At 36.0% G+C, this 20,540-nt stretch overlaps 1 protein-coding gene across 3 annotated transcripts in view; it reads left to right on the top strand.

Moving 5' to 3' along the window:
- Window positions 1-20,540, top strand: part of PDE4D (phosphodiesterase 4D) — a 1,287,470-nt gene that overhangs the window by 186,661 nt on the left and 1,080,269 nt on the right. The window contains exon 1 of one of the 3 annotated variants that reach the window (XM_045565992.1): window positions 5,490-5,705. The exons of the other annotated variants lie outside the window; for them this stretch is intronic. The gene's annotated coding sequence lies outside the window, so the exon portion shown is untranslated. Of the gene's footprint in view, window positions 1-5,489; window positions 5,706-20,540 lie in introns of those variants that run through there. 3 annotated transcript variants of the gene reach the window in all.

Here is a 20,540-nt window from a genome sequence, read left to right as displayed (position 1 = left end):
TCTCTTCTTTAGGAACTGTTAAAGTCTTGCTGCTATTTTTTAGTAGATTTTCTATGAGAGTGACAGTACCTACTAATAAACGCTCTCATCGTGTATTAATAGCAGTACTGATTGAACAGTTACTGTATTCCAGGTAGTGCATTAGTGCTTAATATATGTTTTCTCATTTAATTTTTACCATGACCCTCATCTACTACCATACCACCCTGAACATGCGTGATTTCGTCTGATCTCAGAAGCTAAGCAGGGTTGGGCCTGGTTAGTACTTAGGTGGCAATGACCCTACGATGTAGATATCATTCATACTCTGATTTCACAGATTAGAAAGCTGAGGCATAGAAAGATTAAATGACTTTTCCAGGGCCATACATCTCATTATTGGCTAAATCAGATTATGTCTAAATATCATGATAACACAGTCTATGCTATCAACAACTGCCTCCTGCTTCTTGCACTTTATGCATTCTATATGATTTTACACATGATTTTGCTCATGGTTTACTGAGATGATTTTGAATCTCCCGTCAAGTTGTGGCTACAAGGTTATATGAAGTGACGCCATGGAAACCTTGTACATTGTTATTAATTGCTATTATTCCTGTTTTAGTGGAAGGCATATAGGATTGTGCATCAGGACAAATGAATTCTGGCAGAAGATATGCTCTTAGAATCACTTCCTTCATCTGTAAAATGGAATGAATAATGCTTCACCTACCTAAAGGCAGGGGCCAGACAAGATGGCATCTTTGACTGTATATTCGTCGAGCAATGTGTTTCTAATTGTGTTCTCTGGGGCCAGGGATGCTGGCATATGTATGAATGAGCATGATTCAGGTATCTTACATGGTATCATGTAGGCATTGTGGGAATAAATCTTCTCTTGCCTCTCAGTGTAATGTTAACTTTTCTGCTTGAACACTGGACTTCTCAGCTATCAAGTGATTATAACCCAAGAAGAAAGGGATCATAACTAGTCTCCCACACAGCAATGTCTCTCCTTGGAGAATCATCAGTGTCTTCGTTTTGACAGTGGTACATGATCTTTTGCTTATCTCCCTAACTAAAAATAATTTTAGGAGAGTGTAGAAAGAAGAGATATATTTAAGATACACTATTCTAAAAATCAAGGCTGATTGATATGATGATTCTTTTCAGAAATAAGAGACATTATTAACGTATAATACATTGATGGCTTTGTTGAATTAACAGTTTATCACACCATATAATTCTGTGGGTAATTTATCCTTGAATCACGTTCTTTTTACTCTGTTCCATTATTACAGGTTAATCTGGGACATATATTTTCTGAAATATTGACAAATGCATTTTGAATTATTATTTCAGAAGTCATGAAGACATTTAGCTTCTTTTGATTTACTATCCTTGACTTCAGTACTCAGTCCAGGCATGTCAGGTGTGTGATATTGCCTGAGCGTCCGTAAAGATAGTGAATAATATTAAAATGATTGTGCTCCTTCTCGTCACAATTGATTCTTTTACTAGAATGGTAATAATAGTGTTTTCAATAAAAACACCATCTGGGATTTTTTTTCCTTTCTCATAGGCTAGCTCTTACTCTACAATTGAGATGGCCTCTCAAGTCTGAAGCACCTTCCAATTTATCAGAAAGGGACAACTTAATATCCCAAAGCAGACTCAGTCCTTTTAATGCACACCCATTTTAGGGCCAGCCAAGAGAAGTGACTTGTTCTGAAGGAAAACATTTCTTGGTACATTGTTATTTTGAACACTCGTAGGAGCCCACAGAGTGAGAGAGAAGAGACAGCAACAACCTCTAGCATGCCTGGGGGATGACTTGCTTTTTCATATTTGTGGAACCCTGTGTCAAGAGAGAAAACGTCTAAAAATAAAATGCATTTACTCAGAACCTCTAGGGCAAGGTGCAAAGAGCCTGTGCTTAAGGAGCCAAGATTAAAAATTAAATGGTTGAAACCTGCAGAACAACTGCTATCAGTAGAACCATGGACTCTTTCTGGTTAACTTTGTGCCATTTGACTAGTTTCAGTAAATTGGCTTTGGGTACTAATGTCTTTTCATCTTTTATGTTGCTGCCCATAACTCATAGTGACCCATTTGCTGGTGAGTTGTTTCTCTGCAGCCCAGTGATTATTGGCCTTTCACAGCATTGACGTAATCCCCCAGTGTATAAATGGGACATGGTCTGTTCAACATTCCAGTCAAGTCCCACGTGATAGAAATCAAAGTCCCACTGTAGTTTATGTATATTACTCCTGTAGCTCTTTCCCTGAAATGTGTCATGGGATAGAAAACAGTCAAGGTGTGGTATGAGCACAATTTTAAACGTATGGACAGAGAGGATCCATGCCAAGGAGAAAGCAAGCCAAAGAGATTCAGTGGACCACTTTTTTCTGGTTGGTTCCTGCTCTCTTAGATTTTGCTCTGATTCTCCACTCTTTCCATAGGAGTAAAATCTTAAAACTTAAAGTTTGAAGGCTGCAGCGTCCTTCATTTCTATGTCTCCTTTTCAGTCCATACCCCTGCCATTGCCACCACCATATTTTCAAATATCTTCCAACTCTCCCCAAAGACTGAATGACCCTTGTTTGCCATGAGTTGGAAAAGCTCTCTGCTTTTAATAGAACTGCAGGTATTTTGAAACATCTTTAGAAAGAATCTAACTAAATGAACTGGAGTGACTCTGTAGCTGAAGTTGGACTAAAAAAGTTTAAAAGTGTGCTATGGAATTGTGAGTATTGATTGGGCCAATTGGAGTGGAATTTTTTAGAAAAGAAATTATTTTATTCATAAATAAGAAATACGTAAGTCTTTGTTTAAAAAGTATATTAATGTCATATTCTCCACCCCTCATATAGTTTTAGCTTTGATACCCATCTAATTTAGATACAGTCATATGTTGCTTACCAATGGGAATACATTCTGAGAAATGTGTTTTTGGACAATTTTTGTCATTGTGTGAACATCATAGAGTGTGCTTACATAAACCTAGATTCTGTAGCCTACTGTACACCTAGGCTATGTGATATAGCCTATTGCTCCTAGGCTACAAACCTATATAGCTTGTGACTATACTGAATACTATAGGTAATTAATTGCAACATATGACAAGTATTTATGTACCTAAGCATATCTAGACATAGAAAAGATCTACTAAAAATACAGTTTAAATGATTAAAAAATGAGACATGTATATAGGGCACTTACCATGTAATGGAGTTTGCAGGGCTGGAAGTTTATCTGGGTGAGTCAGTGAGTGAGTGATGAGTGAATGTAGAGGCCTAGGACATTACTGCACAGTACTATAGACTTTATAAACACTGTACACAGGCTACACTAAATTTATTAAAAAATTTTTCCTTCAATAATAAATTAACCTTAGCTTTCTGAAAATTTTGACTTTACAAACTTTTTAATTTTTTTTTCTTTTTTTTAATTTCAGGATATTATGGGGGTCCAAACATTTTGGTTACAAGTTATGGCTCTTTTGTAATAACATTTAACTTAAAATGCAAACACATTGTACAGCTGTCCAAAAATATTTTTGTGTAGCTGTATCTCCTTATTCTATACGCTTTTTTCTACTTTTAAATTTAATTTTTTTTTTTTTTTTTTACTTTTTAAACTTTTTTTGTTAAAAACTAAGACACAAACACACACTTTGGCCTAGGCCTACACGGAGTCTGGATTATCAGTATCACTGTCTTCCACCTTCACATCTTGTTCCACTGGAAGGTCTTCAGGGGCAATAACATGCATGGAGCTGTCACACCTTCTGGAATACCCCCTGAAGGACCTACCTGAGGTGGTTTTACAGTTAATTTCTTCTTAATAAGTAGAAGGAGTACATTCTAAAACAATGATAAAAACTATAGTACAGTCTAATAAATACATAAACCAGTAACATAGTCATTTATCATTATCAAGTATTATATACTATACATAATTGTATGTGCTAGACTTTCATACCACCCATATTGCAGTAGGTTTGTTTACACCAGCATCACCGCAAACATAAGAGTAATGTGTTATGCTGTAATGTTGCAATGGATACAGTGTCACTGGATGATAGGAATTTTTCAGCTCCAGGATAATCTTATGGGACCACCGTGGTATGTGGTCTGTTGCTGACTGAAACATGGTTATGTGGTGCATGACTATATTTGAAAATGAAGTCATCAGGTAAAGAAGGCCTAGGCACAAGTCTTTATTTCTTTGAGCCAAGTCAGACCCAGACTATGACCTGCTCGGTGACACCTCCTAGCTGTCTTTAGAGATATATACCATCATTGATCAGGGACTGGAGACCTAAAACAGGCACATCAGCAGAACGTGCTGTCATGTGCAATGAACTTCCAAATTAAAAAAAAAAATCCATTCAATATTGTTGTTATTTGCATAGTATTTGGAAAAATGAGTGACAATTTATAAGTGAAAAAATATCTGTGCTGCAAAGAACTCTTTGAATGTTGACTCCAGTTTCAGCAGAATAAATTTGTCTGAGGGTAGCCTCTGTGTCTACGAAAGAGATAGATTTGCAATTATTAGGGTCAGAGGGTATGCAGAAGCGCTGTGAAAAGCCTTGAAATTTCAGCAGAAGAGGATTTGCAACAATAAAATTCAAGGAAAGGTCTTGTTAGTGGACTTTTGGGGAGTCCTCTTAAATTTCTTTTACATTATCTGGCATCATAAATGCTTTTAATAGAAGATTGAATTAGGGCTATAATTTTTAGCCTTCATAGACTTAACATCACTTCAGATCTAGCTTAATTTTCTGGAATATTGAGATGTGGTTTCTGTTTTATTTATAAGTACAAGAGAAACCAGGGTGATGAATACATTTTGATTTCTGTTTTCTCATTCCATTTTATAGTACAAATGAACTATTTTTCAGAAAGAGGTATACCTACTTGTATCTTTGCAAAATGTCTTTTTGGAAAATAGTTTCGTATGTTCATTTAAATCCTGTTTCTTGTGACCCTATGCAGACTTCGTGCTGTTAAAACTAAAGTGGGTAACTTCTTATAGCTGAGCAGTAATTTTAGTGACATTTTAATGTCATGTCCTCCCTTTGCAGCCTGTTTGCATATTGCATGCAAGCTACACGTCAGGATTTTTTTAAACATAAGATATGTTGGTAAATGATTTTGACACAACTTGTCCTATTGGACCAACTATTTTTTATAAACGTTTTACATTTTAATCTTGAATTACCTATTGCACTGAGAGACAGAAAACTGAGTTTCTGTCATGCCCTGGTATCATGGTGTTGACCTTGTAGAGCTAGTTATTTTGACCCAAATGTTTGATATTAACAGAATACACCTAGCCCTGTGTGGCAATGAGAGGGAAATGGGGTCAGAAGTTGCAGAGGTTGCTTTCACATGCTATTAAGCTGCGGTCAGCTTCTCCATAAAGGGTTGTAACTCCCTTAGACAACTTCCTCTTTGGGCAGTTGCAAAGTGTAGACGCTTCTGAGGAAGGGGTCCAGCTGCAGGGATAGGGTTAGGAGTTTTCTTTCTGCGAGGAGCTACCCTGCATGGCAGTGGGCCACGAATGGCCCTTTCCTGCTGTGACTCAGGAACAGCCCACCTGTCAGTAACAGTCTTTGGCAAGAGACAGAAGGAAACTCTGGTGGCTTTTGGAGCCACAAACTTGGTTTTTGGTGGAGGTCTTTGCTCAGTGAATGTCAGCTGCTCCTCGATCAGGTACGCTGCTGTTAACCTGAAAGTGATTAGAGACAAAAGTCATGATGCAGATGTGTGAGGCTGTGGACATGCAAACCTAGATTTGGGGGCGGAGTGCTGAATTAGAAGATTTAGAAGTCTCCTGTTAGAATCAGACGCAAGCAGGCAAGATGATGTTGACACCAGAATCAACCGAGGTCAGGAAATGGGCTTGAAAATATATTTGTTTGGGAATAAGACATTGATGAGACAAATATGCTTTAAAAAAGGAAGATTAGAAAGGTCATGAATGAATTGTGAGGATCTAGCCTCACATTAGTTCCTTTGCTACCACCTGAGTCTAAGTTACCATGGTCTCACCCCTGGGTGAATGCAATGGTCTCATACCTCAGCTCCTATGTCCATCCTGCCACCTGGAAGCTGGCTTTCGCAGCACTGAAAATACAAGTTAGATTTTACCACTCCTCTGCCCAAACTTGTCAAGGGCTTCCCATCTCACTGGGAGTGAGATAAGGACACCTTGCCATAGCTGACATGGCATTCCCAGGCCCAGCCCTTATCTTGCACCACTCTTACTCTCACTCATTCAGGTCCCTCCTTTCCTTGCTGTTCCCTTCTCAGAGCCTTTCCACCTTCATTTCTGTCTGATTAGAATGTTCTTTCTCCAAATATCCATATTACTCACTTTCTCACTTCATTCTCGTCTCTGTTCAAATGGCGCTTCGGAAGAGAGGCATTTGTGGCTGTGCTGTCTAAAATAGCACACTTACATGCACCCATCACTTTCTATTCACTTACCCTGCCTTCTTCTGCATAGCACTTACTACTGCCTGTCATATTCTATTAAGTTGAATGATATGAAATTGCCTTTTGGTGGGTTAGGAACAACTGAATATTGGCCATTTCATTTGCTTCAACCTAAAATATATTTATTAATTAGTTTATTATTTTTATTCCTTCCCCTACACTAGGTTTGAAACTGTGTGGGTCCAGGGCTTTGTCTTATTTTTAGCAATACCCCCAAACATAGCAAGCACTTAGAAAAGTTGCATTGAACTAATGGAAAGGAAAAAGAAAACCCAGCAGAATTTGTTGACAGTAAACAGAGAAAACATATGAAAAGTGATGTGTGTGTGTGTGTGTGTGTGTGTGTGTGTGTATGTGTGTGATATAGAAGAGATTCTAGAAAAAAGTGATTTCAAAGGGCTTCTGAGGGAGTCTAGAAAATTGAAGGATTTATTTGTATTCATGTGAAGTTCTGTGTAAAGTTTCCAATTGGAGCTCTGGGCTATGTATGGACCTTAATTATATTTTTTTTCTATGTGATTTCCTGAAACTGGGACTAAGAGGGATAAAACATACTTTGGATAATATAATTTTGAACTGAAAAAGTTTCATAGTTAGTAAGTTACAAGGATTCAGTTCACCAATTGTGATATAAATTGATTTTTACTAGAGAAAAGAAGTTTCTTTTTACTTCTAGTTATAGAAACATGGCTAATAATCTTTAGACTGTCCCTGCTACAAACATTCAGAAATACTAGATAAAATAAGACACCTCTTCCATGTATATTTGATCTCGAAAGGAAATAAAGCTATCACCATGGGTCAGAAATAAAGATGGAATTGAAGACCTCAAGGATAAATATTTGAATTGATGCTGTGGCTGTCCTTGGGAGAGTGTTATTGGTCTCACTAACCAAAGGCTTGAGTTTTAACAGCCATGTGGAGATATGGAATGGAAAATTGAGACTATGGGTTGGAACAGACATCTTCAGCACAAAGTTGTGACTTTTGAGTAGAAGGGACTAAAAAAAATTCATCAGCAGCACAGAAGGGACAAGGGAGCTATGTCTTAGAAAATATATCCTACAAGGACACATGCTATGAATTTGCACCCCATTTGGGTTTGGGATTTGAATTTGTACAGTATGGGAAAATCACAACTTGAGAAATTCATCCAAAAGAGCCCAGGTCACTGATGCCCCTGAAGCACCTGGCAGAATCAGTTACAAACTTCTTAGAAGGGAGACACTATCCAACCAAGCTCCACAAAATTCCTACAGATAAATACCTTCTAAAGATTAACTCAGAACCTCAAATTATAAAACATAAGATAAAAAATCTCCGTGAATAAGTTAGCAAACACAACAAATAGCAGGATTAGAATCCAAGACCTTCAAATTATGGAACTATCATATAGAGATTGTAAAATAAGGATATTGAAAATGATCGAGACATAAACTAATTATAAATATAAGAAAAAATAAGGTTTTCCAAAAAGAAACAGACATTCTAAAAGTGAAAAATAAAGTAATAGCAATAAATAAATATACCAAGTTCAGAAACTGGCCCATATATGTCTGAGGATGTATTACAAATCTGTGGAAAGAATACAGTGAACGGTGTTAGGAGATATAATTATTCACATGGGAGAAAAAACATAATAGTACCTCTTCCTCACAACATACCAAATTAGATCTCAGGTGGAATGTAGGTGTAAAAATGAAAAGTAAAGAATTTATATTTTTAGAAGAAAATTGATGGACTATCTTTATGGCCACTGGGGAAGGAAGGATTTCTTAAGACATTAAAAACACAAACCATAAAGAAAAATTATGATAAACTAATTATATTAAAACGAAAACTTCTGTGTAGCAAAAGACACTAATAATATTAAAACAAATAAGCTCCAGATTAGAATATATTTATAATGCATGCAACAAACAAAAATCAGTATATGCTTTGTATTAAGGAGTCTTACAAATAAATATTTCAAAAATTCAACCCAAAATATGAACAAGCAATTCACAGAAGAGGAAATAAGGATGTTTGATAAATATATAAATACTTGCTCTACCTCACTAATAATCAAGTAAATACAAATTAAAAAAAGAAAATTTCTTTTCATACCCATCATTTAGATAAAAATTAAAATGTGAAAATACCAAGTATTGGCAATGATATAGAATAAATTGGTACAAACAATTGAGAAAGCAGTTCGACATTATATAGTAAAGTTAAAAATGTGCATATCCTGAAGAAAGAATTCCACTTCTAGGCATACATTCTAAAAACATATTTTTATGCATTTGCCAGGAGACATGCACAAGGATTTTAAATTTTTGGCATATGTTTTAATAATTATTTTTAATAATACTAGAAAAAATTATATATTTCTATCAATAGAAGAAAATACAAATAAAAGTCGTGTGTGTATGTGTGTGTGTGTGTGTGTGTGTGTGTTTATTATTTGTATAAATTTAAGGGGTACACTTGCAGTTCTATTCCATGACTATATTGCGTAGTGTTCATGAAGTCTGGGCTTTCAGTGTAACCATCACTTGAATAATGTACATTGTACCCATTAAGCAATCTCTCATTCCTCCCCTCTCCTCCCCACCTTTCCAAGTCTCCAGTGTCTATTATTCCACATTCTATGTTCATGTGTATACATTATTTAGCTCCCACTTTTAAGGGAGAACATGCAGTATTTGACTTTCTGTAAAAGTGGTATATCCATACAGTGGACTACAGTAAAGCAGATAAAATGCATTAAACTCCATGAGATGCATTAACATATAGATCTCAACAACATAAATTTAAGCAAGAACAAAACAAAAACAACTTGTAGAAGGATTAATATGACATTATATCATTTATAGGAAGTTTTAGAATATGCAAAATAATATTTCACATTTTTAAAGAATATATTCATAGAGAGTAAAAGAATGAAAAGAGTGGAAATTCTAAACACCAATTTTAGGATATTTTTGTGAAGGGAGGTAGAGAAGGAGGAAAATGGGATCAAGGAGGGAGGGATGTGCTGGGACTTCAAATCTACCTAAATTATTTGGTTTTTCCCGAAGTTTTTATTTGATAACAGACATTCATGGGAAGTTGCAAACATAGTACAGAGATGTCCTATGTACCTTTCACTCGGTTTCCTCAATGATTACACCTTGTGCACCTGTAGTACAATATAAAAGCTAGGAGTTTGACATTGGTCCAATGTGTGTGCATAGCTCCATATCATTTTTGTTACATATGTAGATTCAATCAAGATTCAGAACAGTCCATCATTGCAAAGATTTCTCTTGTGCTACATTTTTATAGTCACAACCACTTCCCTTCCCTAACATTCCTAACCCCTAGTAACCACCTAATATGCTCCCCATCTTTAGAAAATTTTGTCATTTTGAGAATGTTATATAAATGGAACCATATAGTATATGACTTTTTGAAATTAGTTTTTTTTTTTTTACTCAGCATAATATCCTTGGTCCTTGAGTCCAAGATGCTGTATGTATCAATAATTCCTTCCTTTTCATTGCTGAGTAGTATTCCATGGTATGGATGTAACACAGTTTTCTAATCATTCACCTATTGAGGGACATTTTGGTCTTTTCAATTTTAGATACTATGAATATGTAGTATAGTACATAGTATGCATATAGGTTTTTATGCATAAATGTATTTTTATTTCTCTGGCTTAAATGCTCCAGAGTGAATTACTGGGTCAGGTGGTAAGTGCGTATTTACTTTCAAAGGAAAATTCCAAACTGTTTTGCAGAGTGGCTTTAACATTTTATGTTCTTTAGCCATATATGAGAGATCCAGTTTCTCTGCATCTTAGCAACCATTTGATATTGTCACTATTTTTTGTTTTAGCTGTTCTAATAGGTCTGTAGTGATGCCTTATCGTAGTCTTATTTTGCATTTCTCTAATGGATAGTGTCCCAGTTTTCTATTGATGCTGTAACAAATAACCATAAACTTAGTGGCATGAAACAACACAAACTTATTATATTACAGAAATCTAACTCCGGTTTCACTGGGCTGATATCAAAGTGTTGGCAGGGTGCATTCCTTTCTGCAGGGCCTAAGGGAGAATCCGTTTCCTTGTCTTTTCCAGCTCCTAGGCTCTGCCCGTATTCTTTCACTCAGGGCTCTCTTCCTCTATCTTCAAATCCGGCAACTGTGGGTTGAGTCCTTCTCATATCATATCATTCCAGTGTCTTCCGTATTGATTTTCCACTTTTAAGGACCTTTGTGATTGAACTGGGCCCAACTCGATAATCCAGAATAATTGTTCTATTTTAAGGTCAGCTGATTGGCACCCTTAATTCCATCTGCAACCTTGTAGTAGTAAGTTGTTTTTCATATTTTTCTGTTGCATTGGACATTTTTATAATGAAATATTTTATAATAAATCACATAAAAGAGAGAAATTTTCCTGAAAATGTTCAGAGGGTGGGTGATGATGTGCTGAAATGGGAATCACAGTGGACTGGAGAATAATGACTTTCATCAAGATCACTTCCCTCTCTGGGCATCCATATTATTTTCTGTGATTCAAGAGGGCTGGACTAGATGGGCCCTAGAGCCCTTCATCATGCTGATGGTCAGAGAGTGTAAGAGATAAGAAGAGGGAACCAGGCTTTGAAGTCTAAAGAAGAGAGATTGCTTATATCCCCAGGGGGAGCCTGCACAAGTAACTAGAGGTTCATGGAGGGAGGTGGACACTTTGGGAGGTTGCCTTATACCTGTAAATAATTATAATAATACGGTAGATATCATTAGAACATCTTATGAAAACTTCACACACTTCTGGATTTCATAATGGGATTACCATATGATGCTTCTTGAGATATGATTTAAAATTTACAAGCAAGACTGGGCACAGTGGCTCTCGCCTGTAATCCTAGCAATTTGGGAGGCTGAGGCAGGAGGATTGCTTGAGGCCAGGAGTTCAAAACCAGCCTAAGCAAGAGCAAAACCCCTGGGTCTCTACAAAAAAACCAGAAAAATTAGCCAGGCATTGTGGTGTGCTCCTATAGTCCCACCTACTTGGGAGCCTGAGGCCGGAGGCTGAGCTCAGGAGTTTGAGGTTGTAGTGAGCTATGATGATACCACTGCACTCTAGCCAGGGCAACAAAGCAAGATCATGTCTCAAAAAATAAAATTAAATTTATAAACAAGTCTGAAATATAAATGAGAAAAATACAATATATAAAAGTCCTAAGGGTTTAGTCAGCAGAATCCCAAATGAGAATGTAACACTTTAAGAAGCACTTACATTCTTCTTAGAAATAAACATATTGTAAATTGATTATGAGAAGATATTTATTATATAAATTTTAATTAATAATTTAAATGTTACATTTTAAACAGAAAAGGAAAGTTTCTATTTTTTTTTTTGTATGGCTCTGACTTTAAACCTATTATCTAGAGCACACTTTATGTTTTCTTGCTTCATCTTGCCAGAAAGGATATTTGATGAGGGCTAGAGCAAGAAATTAGCAAAAAGAAATCAATTTTCTCTTATCCCCTTTCTTCTTCTGGCTAGTAGCAAGATTTTTGTTATCAGAAATGTTGGCATCAATAAAATGAAAAACAGTTACAAAGTTCATCTATCATATGCCAATAGTTGAATTATTTAATTTAGATGAAATAGACAGATTCCTAGAAAGACAAAAACTATTAAAATTGACTCAATAAAAAAATAAAAATTCCAAATAGACCTATAACAAGTAAAGAGATTGAATTATTAATTTAAAACTTTTCCCACAAAGAAAATCCTAGACCTAGATGGTTTCACTGGTGAATTCTAACAAAAACTTAAAGAACAATTAACACCAATCTTCAAAAATTCTTTTCAAATAGAAATACATTGGAACCCTCATTCATTGCTGATGGGACTATAAAATGGTACAATCTCTCTGGAAAACAATTTGGCAGTTCCTGAAAATGTTAAACACAGAGCTATACTAAATGATCCAACATTTTTTATACTCCTTGATATATACTCAAAAGAAATGACAACATGTCTACACAAAAACTTTTACCTGAATGCTCGTAGTATTAATGACATTATTTATAATATCCCCAAAGTAGAAATAACCCAAATTTCCATCAACTAATGAGCTGATAAACAAAATGTAATATATTCATACAATGGAATATTATTCAGAAATAAAAAGAAATAAAGTATTGGCCATGATAAGCATGGATAAATCTTGGAAATATTACACTTAGTAAACGAAGTAAGTCACAAAAGACCCCACATTGCATGATTTCTGTTATATACATAGTGTCCAGAATAGACAAATCTATAGAAAGTTGATTATTGGCTGCCAAGGCCTGGGGGATTTGAGTTATGTGGGGAATTATTGCTAATAGATATGGGTTGAAATGTTATAAAGTTGATTGTGGTGATGGTTGCACAGCTCTAAATATACTAGAAACCATTGAACTGTACACTACAAATGATATGTGAATGATATCTCAAGAAAACTTTTTAAACAAGTAATGTGACTGTACATGGAGAGACAGCATGGTATATAGAACCTATGTAGGGAAGTGCTTAAGGTCATCAACTTGAGCTGGATTGCTTGAGGTCAACCTCACCAAAGCAGTTGTATGACTTTGCAACTTTCGTAATTTCTCTGTGTCTCAGTTTGTTCACCTGTAAGTGTAATAATAGTGCCTATATCATAATGTTATGAATAGTACATGAGTTAATATTCAAAAAGAATTTAAAGCAATATCTGCCACAACGTAAGTACTATATAAGTGTTTGATAAATAAATAAATATGGTATAGAAAGACTGCGACATTTGTTCCTTGGAAAAATTATCTTTTATTTTGAGTGTTTGACCGTCTTATTCTATGTTGCTAAAATTTCCCTTTGTTAAAAAAAAAAAGGAAATGTCAGTTACAGTATATGGCAGTTATTTTGTAATGCCTTTAATTTGCAAAAGGAGCAGTTGTTGGCTCTCCTATATTGATCTCAAAGTATTTTTTAAAATATTTTTTGAAGTTGTACTATTCCATGAAATCCTAAATTAGGGAACTGCTGGTTCAAGAAGTATGTCTTTTGTTCAGTGGCCCTTGGAACCTGATGGCTTAAAAGAATATATTAAAGTTTTAACATTAGAAGCTGTTATACAGACCCATAAGAATCTAAGAATCTAATGTCATATAGGTGATAATCACTCTGGTAGTAATTATTAATTGTGTTCCTTTGGACTTCTGGACTGAGTGTTTCCAAGTTGATTTAGTTGTTCTAAGAAAGTATGGCACCCAAACTGTGTATTATTAAAGGAATGTCTTTGGAAAAAAAAAAAGAAAGAAAGGTGTTCTGGATCCTCAACTACCTAGCAAAATGCTTATCACATAATAGATGTTAATGAAAGTGCATTGGAATGAATGACAAGAGTGGATCACAAGTGTGTGACATGCTCCAAAAGATAGAGAGAGTATCTATGGCTTCTTCCTGCTGGTCTCCTTTGAGACTATATAGCCATATTTGATATGTGTGAGTTTGCATGTTTCTGCTAACCTTATTCCTATGAGATTTTGCTTTGAGGTATTATATGGTTGTGATCTTTCAGTTGAGCTTCAGAAATCTTCTCCTCCAAGTATTAACAAATAATTGGAATAATTTAACACCTCCTCCACAATTCTCAGTAATGTTTTCTATTAGCAGTATGGCAGGTGCTGCACTTCCATGTGTTCACTATTTTGATTTCCAATTTTTCATTAAACTTTCATGTCTCTTCTTCTTAGTCTCTGAAGATCTTTTAAATAATTATATTTGGTCTGTCTCATTTTCTGTGCTGGCACTTTTAATTTCTTGAGAAGAAACTTAAAAATATATAAGCTCCATGGAGCAGGTCTCAGTTGACTTTTTGTGTTCAATGGGCTGGATATAAGCTTTCTTTATGCATTGTGAACAGTTAGTGGTACCACACTGACTGCTGTGAAAATACTTAGTAATAATTATGCTTCCTGGACCTTTGTGAAATAGCCTGCTTAACTCAATTTGCACACAAATGCTTGAGAAACATCTGCAGCCTTTTTCATTGCAGTATAGGATAGCAATTCAAAGCATGGGCTCTGAGGCACCGTCACCTCTCTCTTGGAGTCTCAAGAACACACCTTTGATTTAGCTCCCCAAGTTCAGATTTACCAACATGTAAGACTAAGGAATAGAACTGCAGTATTTTGGACCAACCATTAGTGCCAGGAAAATTATTGCTGATCCCTCTCGGTAATCCAAGAAGAATTGACCAGGGATTTAAAGCATTTAAAGTTGTAAGAAAGTAGGATTACTCCTTGGCTCAAAAGGCTTAGCATAACCTACTTGCACCCCTGTCAGCAGCTAAATTATTGTCTTAAGAGAACAGAAACTTAATGGTAACCAGAGTATTGCTTAATATCTGCTACTGTTTTAAGTATTTCCCACAACATTTCATGGTGTCTTAATATTACTAAACTTTATATTGCAATTACTTAGAACTGCTTTAATTGAAGCAACTTAAATTTACATATCCTACTGAGCCACTTTGTGCATGAAGCACTAAAATGTAACAATGGTTCTTTTTTATAGATTGCAAAGCTAGGAACAGTTGGTTATAGATCTTATTTGTGAAAAACTAGCCTTGAACAGGGCTAATGAGAATGATTAGAGGGAATTTATGAAACAATTGACTAAGGGAATCCCCCTCTCTCAATCCTACATCACCAAACTTTGCTGTCTGCATAACTGATTTTTGGCATACAACAACTTAAAATATAAGGCAACTGTTTCAAATATTAATGACACCTCTACAGCTGAACTGTGATCGTGATTTTACGCTGGTCCTCATGGTGTTATATTATAGGAACTCCAGACAGAAGGATTTGGGGCCATCATTCTGAGAGGCTGTGGTTGGCAACATAACAGAGAATGGTTATATAGGATTATTATTGCCTCATTGGAATAATTTACTATGGCCCTTTGGGTGTGTATTTTTTACTTAATACTATAATTTTTGGTTACTTTTTCTCTTTGATATGTCCCCATGTATTGTTCAAAGTGTGGCTTTTGTTGTACATACTGGTTGCAAGTGGTGATATTCAACTTAAATGAATCAAATCGTTGAAATTTCAAGGGGGTAGGTCTGGATCCAAAGATGTCAAAGATATCAAAGCCCCATTGCACAGCTCGGTTTTTCTCTGTGTTGGCATTATTCAAGCAGACTTTACTTACATAACCTGTGACCAACTTATGTATTCTGCTACAAGGTTTACATCTTATTGTTTCAGCAACCTCAACAGAATGTCAGCTTCTCTGTTCTACTAGTTTTGATAAAAGTCTCAGGATCAAATCTCACTGGCCTTATGTAGGTCACATGACCACCATTGACTCCTTCACTGTAGCCAGGAAAGGGCCATGCACCAAAACTGCCTGAGATGGGGAAGTGTGGCATCTCCCAAGGAAAATTGTGGAATCATTATCAGAAAATGGAAGAATGAATCTGTCCTTCTCACCTCACAAAAAACACATAGTGTGAATTTGTTCCTACTTTAGGAACTATTCCCAATTATATCTGCTTTCCTTTTCTGCATGAACATGCCCTTTCTTTCCTCTGTAACAAATTTCTACCTTTATCGTCACCCAGGGCATTGCTACATTCTCCATGGAAACAGGTAGGAGTAATGAGAGACCAGTGAAAAGAGCAAAACTTAACCCCTATTCCTGCCAGAACTAGGATTTCAACTGACATCTTCCAGAGACTATGCCAAAGCCTACCCACTTCTGATGGATGATGTTGACCATTCCATTGCTTTCTGTGCCCCAGTTCACTTTGGACTGCCAAGTGATTTTAGAAAACTCCTCAGTGAAGATTTTGGAAACATAATAGAGGTTGAGACCTTTACTTATGCCATCCTACTCATTTAGTCTAACATTTTTTTCTCCATTGACCCAAAGTTCTTCTCTTTAGCTAAACATCATTGTTGTCAAAGATCAAAGAATACTTTTGTAATATTGAAAGAAGGTCCAACTACTCCTTTTCTAAAAGTGTAATATCAACCTGAATTAAAATCAATACTGTATAGTTGTTTTTGTCAAAATAACAATGAATTGCATTTGTGGTCAGAGTCCCTCTTCTAGTGGCAGAGAAAGACTCTAGAATGATTCACCCGCTCAGGATATGCGTGGCTCTCAAGAAATGAAAAATACAAACCAGAATAAATTTTCACATTGCAAAAGGTATTATATTGTCCCACTTTTACCCAGATTGCAGTATTCTTGTTTTTGATTCAGAACCTCTATTCTAGCAATTTTATTGACTGATTTATAAAAGCAAACAAACAAAACTCCACTATTTCAAAATAATTAAGAACTCATTTGGAAATCAATAAAGTCCTCAAAAAGTTTTAAAGAGTTTTTAGATTCACATTTTAGTTTTTCACTTTAAAATCATTGTTTTTTGTTAGATTTTGGCCTTTTACAATTTATTGTTAATTAAAAACAAAATCAACAATAAGCATGAAATCTAAGTTGTAGTCTAGCACAGCCTCCCAGATGCTTGTTGCCCTGACTATTCTGATGCATTCTTTTCTTTGAAGACCTTGGGTGTTATGTCATCAGCACTATCCAAACAATTAATGTAAATTAATTGCCCCTTCAGCAGAAATAGTTTCTTTTGGATGGAAGCTAAACTGGCATTAGAATGAAGAAGAGTTATGTAAGACCATTTTTGTCCAAAATGATTGGGCTGAATTCCAGATTTCTCTAATGAAACCTTGCTGAATAACTGCTATGCTTGCAGCTATAAAAGTGTTCAAAATCAAGTGTTGATTCTTGCCACTTGATCTACTACTTTAAAACCAGAGTTCTAAAAGCTAAACCCAAGTGATTGTTCAAAGAAATTGATTGTACAGGAATTTACTTTTGATGATAGTAAGTGGGCCAGAATCTGGGATGTGAGCATTTTAGTTAAGACTTTTGTTGGAGGAGATTTGTCTGATAGCATGGATTTTTTTCATTGGCCTTTGGCAAATAATACCATCATTCAGAACTCAGAAGACCATTTTTAAATTAAAGATGATGATACTTGTATCTTCCTAACTTCTCTGAAATATTCTGAAAACTTCAGTTCAAGATCTAAGTATTTTTGTTTTACTCTTTAGCTGCAAAATTACTTATCAATCTTTAAGAACTTTGCAATCAAGAATCTTTCATGATCTGATCTCAGGAGAAAACATTGTGACTAACAAGAATAATACTTCTCTTAGGAAAAGTAGATATGTTAACCTTATGAGAGGAATGATTTGATGTCATAGTTTTTATTTCTGAATACAAATAACACACCATAAACTTTAAAAAATAATACTAGCTAAAGATTGATATTAAAAGACTATTGAAGTTCTGAAGTGAATATATCTAAGTGCCAGGATGTTTATTTTTTGTGAATGGTGAGCCACGTATATTTCTGCTGTTAAACTATAATCTTATGGTGTCTCAAAAGTCTCAACCTTATATTTTTTTGGCTTCTTAGTCTATGCAGAAAAAAAGGTAATATTGATATTCTAAAAATTTTTAGCTGTTCATTATATGTTGTTGTGTAGCTAACTACCTTATAAATTAATGTCTTAAAACAATAACCATTCTTACTGTTTCTCATGATTCATCAACCTTGACTGGGCTGTGCTGGGCAGTTTTTTGCTGGCAGCCACTTATGGCTGTATTTAGCTGGCAGGTCAGCAGTGAGCTGGGGCTAGCCTCAGCTGGGATGCTGGGATGACTGGGCTTCTCTTAGTCTCTGGGCCTCTCCCTTTTCACGTGGTTTTTCTATGTGGTCTTTCTAGCAGCTGAATTTCTTACACAGCAGTTCAGAGTACCCAAGAGGGCAAAAGTAAAAGTTTCCAGGCCTCTTAATGCTAGATCCAGAACTGGCACAGAGTCACTTTTGCAGCACTCTGTTGGTTAAAGCAAGTCACAGGCCATCCCAGATTCAAGGGGAGAAGAGGACACAAAGACATGAATACTGGGAAGCGTGGCTCATTGGGGGCTACCAAAGTAATAATATCTTGCATTAGTATTCATTAGTATTTGTCGAGTCATTCAGATGACATACACTATTTTTGTATTCATTATGAGAAATGCCTGTTATCCATACACTCTATTGTGTCTTAGGTAGATGGATTTACCCCAGTTCCTTTTACTAGGGCTTTGTTTAACCTTTGTTAGTCTCTGTAAAGTGTCTTACATACATCAATCATTGTAACTAAGGTAGACATGGCCTAGCTTTTGTGGAGGTGACAGTTTATGAAGAGAGGCAGACATGATCAAACAACTAAACAAATATATGTGTATATATATGTGTGCATTTATAATTATAAACTATATTATAAATGGTAAAGGAAAAGTATAGGGTGTCCCAAGGGTACATGAATACTAGGAAAGGGAAGTCATAATAATATACCCTGAGGAAGAGATGTGGTGTTTGCATTAAGATTTAAGGATGAGGAGAGTAGAATAGTGATGGGGAAGGAGAGAGATTCATTCCAGGAGGCGACCTTGATATGGGAGAGAACGTGGCATTGAGGGGTGTGTGGTGTTTGAGGAAATGAAAGCTGACAATGTGACTGTAATGCAGAAAGCTCAGGAAAGAGCAATGGGAAGTGGCTGCAATGGAAAACGGGAGCCAGAGCACGTAGGGCCTTTTTGGCCACGATAAGCATTTGTAAGAGCAGTAGAATACCACTGAAGTATTTAAGAGATGAGGTGGGGATGACATAAGATAATCAGATTGACAGTCTATAAATATAAATCTAATCTCTATGTGGAGAACTGATTTAAGAGGCCAAGAGTGAATGTGGAAAGACTGATCAGGTTATTACAAAAGCCTGGGTGCAATATGATGGTGGCAGGGTGGACATGGAGATAAACATGCAGATGTAGCAGATGTTTATGAAGCAAAATAGACAGGACTTGGTTTGGTGTGGCATGGGAAGATGAAAGAGAGGATGAGTGAAAGATGTCTCCTTGGTTTCTTGTTTGCAGAACTTATGACTGGTATGTAGGTAGGTAGGTATGTGTATGTCTGCCAGGCTGCCTGTCTCTGCATGAAAATCCGGTGTTAGTGTAGGGGCAGGGAGAGGTAATCAGGAACTTGGGTTATAGATTTAATTTGAGATGCTTTTAAGAAATTTAGGAAGGGAAGTTAAATTAGATCCAGGAGTTTGAATCAGAAGAGAGGTCTGGTTTGGAGATTAAATTTGGGATTAATTGATGACGATTGAAACTGGGTGCACAAAGGAGATCATTTAGGGAGAGACGATAGATTAAGAAGAGATGAGGATTTAGGACCAAGCTTTGAGGAACTGAACCTGAGAGAGAGAGAGAGAGAGAGAGAGAGAGAGAGAGAGAGATATTAAAGAAGAAGGGATTGAATAGCAATGTAAAATGCTATAGAAAGGTAAATAAGAGGAGGAATGACAAATGCCCATTGCATTTACTGATAAGAGAAGGTATCCTTTCCAAAGGTGTTTCAGTTCAGGTAGTGAGGCAAGCCATACAGAGGTGGATTGAAGAGTGAAGGAGCAGTGAGGAAAGGAAGACAGATAATGAATGTAACTCTTCACAGAGTTATAGGGTGAAGCAAAATTTTGGAGGGACAAGAGGGAAGAGATAATGGATAGAATGGAGAGTGTGGGATCACAGCTGGAAGGATTAGTTTGAGGAGGACAGACACTCTCTCTCTACTAATTGCCTTACTCCTAAGCATCTAATTCAAAAGTAGCTATCCTTTCCAAGGTTATATTTTTAAAATTTTCCTCATGCTCTTATTTCCTATAGAACAGCAATAAACATAATAATACTTATGGTTGTCAAATACTGTGAAAGGTTTAAGTTTTATCTTATTTGTAGCCTCACAAGATGTTAGCCTCACATAGTTTCATAAATACTATCAAAAAACACGAGACTTCTGGGTCAGAAACAAAGTGCTTTATTACTCATGACTCTGCAAGCAACGTGAGCTCTATGTTTGTGTTCCCAAGCTATGGAGGCAAAATGGA

Source organism: Lemur catta, chromosome 12 (assembly GCF_020740605.2).
Source record: "Lemur catta isolate mLemCat1 chromosome 12, mLemCat1.pri, whole genome shotgun sequence".
In the NCBI taxonomy this organism is placed as follows: Eukaryota; Metazoa; Chordata; class Mammalia; order Primates; family Lemuridae; genus Lemur; species Lemur catta.
Note: the sequence above shows the minus strand (reverse complement) of the source record. Positions and strands in the feature narration are given on the sequence as shown.